The 1960-nt window shown below is 49.0% G+C and overlaps 1 pseudogene; it reads left to right on the top strand.

Annotated features, from left to right (window-relative positions):
• Positions 1-935: 935 nt before the first annotated feature.
• On the top strand, positions 936-1960 carry LOC108543726 (olfactory receptor 52Z1-like; annotated as a pseudogene).

The raw sequence follows: 1960 nt of genomic DNA, 5'->3' as shown, positions 1-1960 counted from the left end.
TAGAAGAAGAGTCCTGGCCAAAGCTTTGAAATGACTGCTGTAAGATCCCAATTAAATGTTCAGCCTCCTACTGTCTTCTTCCTTTCCTCATGCACCTACTCAACAAGCAATTCTCAAGCCTGTCCTGCGCCTCTATGGTGGCTCTGTGCTTGGAGCTCCAGTGAGCCCACCAGAAGCTTACTATTATCCCTGCCCTCCTGCAACTTACATTCTGAAAGGAAAGCAAACTCATCATCCATGACACTGAGGACAAGGCCAGGCAGGAGGCACCACAGCCAATCTGCAAGGACTTAGGAAGGAAGCAGTTTCTGCAGCCTGTTTCTTGTGATCCAGGAAGACCAGAATTCTTCCTCAGCAACTTCCATCTCTCCTTGCCACGGTGTGTCCCAAGCACACAAGTGATGCCATCATTCCCAGCTGGTTCTTCTCTCCCTGTTAAGCCCCACTTGGGCTTTCCCAGTCTCCTTGGATCAAAGATTCTTCAAATACTTCCTCTGAATCAAGAGTCTTTTCTCTTAACCTTTCTTGTTTTGTCTCTGGCTGTCACTTTTTCCCCTGTATATACTACACGTACTTCTCCTCCTAATCTTTTACTCAGTAAATATCTGGAACATCACAAGTAAACAAGTATCTTGTAAGTTTACATTTCACACACATAAGGCCAAGCGCTCCCTGGGGACAAGGATTGTCTTGTTCAACTGTGTAGTTCCCACAACACCTGGCTTAGTACTTCTCTGTGCCCCAAAGGAATACATACATGAAGAAGTGGGCTTTCATCACAAATTCCTCAGGGTCTACAACAGAAATAGGCTTTTTTAACTGACCATTTTGTTCTAACAGTCTCTGATCCCCACTCCAGCTGAAGGTGCTTGTATTTCCATCCTCACCCATTAGCTGGCCAGCCCAGGGCCAAAGCTAATGGGTGAGGCCAGCTAATGGGTGAGGATGGAAATACAAGCACCTTCAACATCTGCTACACCAACTTCTTCCTGGTGGGTTTCCCTGGACTACGAGAGTGGTGGCCCTTCCTGGTCCTGCCTCTTGTCTTCCTCTATGTGACCATCATCTCTGTCAATGCCCTGGTCATCCACATGGTGGTTGCCCAGCAACATCTGCATCAGCCTATGTATATGCTCATCACTCTGCTCCTGGCTGTCAACATTTGTGCTGCCACAGCCATGATACCTAAAATGCTGGAGGACTTTGTGCATTATGCTAACCCCATATCACTGCATGGCTGCCTGGCCCAGGTGTTCTTTATCTACTTCACCTTCTTCCTGGACTACAACCTCCTCTGGCCATGGCCCTGAACTGCTACGTGGCCATCTGCCACCCACTCTGCTATTCTGACCTGATGACCTCCCAGCTGCTGGGACTCCTGGCCATTCTTGCCTTGACATAGAGCCTGGGAGTGGCAGTACCCTTGGTGGTGCTAACTGCAAAAGACCGATTCTGCTGGACAGCAGTGATTCGACACTTCACCTGTGAGTACATTGCACTGCTGAGCATAGCTTGTGGAGACCTGACCTTCAACTGGCTGGGGCTGGCTATGTGGTTGGTCACTGTAACCTCTGATCTGGCCCTGCTGGGGACCTCCTACACCTACATCATCTATGCTGCCTTCCAGATCTCTTCTTGGGGAGCCCAAGCCAAGGCCTTACACATATGTGGCTCCCACTTATTGGTCATCCTCACCATCTACCTCTCTGGTCTTTCCACTTCCATCATCTTTCGAGTAGCCAAGACTGTGTCCCAGGATGTTCAGAATCTACTCAGTGCCATATACTTGCTGCTTCCAGGGGCCTTGAATCCTGTCATTTATGTCGTGAGGACTAGGGAGATCCAGCAACATAGAGAAAAGATGCTCTGTGGAAAGGAAACAGCTCAGAAGGCTGGGGAAAAGCCAAAGAGGCTGCAGAACATGAGAGTGGAAACTGCCAGGGTGAGAGGACTTTACTAA

The sequence above is a fragment of the Rhinopithecus bieti genome, unplaced genomic scaffold, assembly GCF_001698545.2.
Source record: "Rhinopithecus bieti isolate Rb0 unplaced genomic scaffold, ASM169854v2 scaffold_21412, whole genome shotgun sequence".
NCBI classification, from domain to species: Eukaryota; Metazoa; Chordata; class Mammalia; order Primates; family Cercopithecidae; genus Rhinopithecus; species Rhinopithecus bieti.
This window is presented reverse-complemented; position numbering and strand designations above follow the sequence as displayed.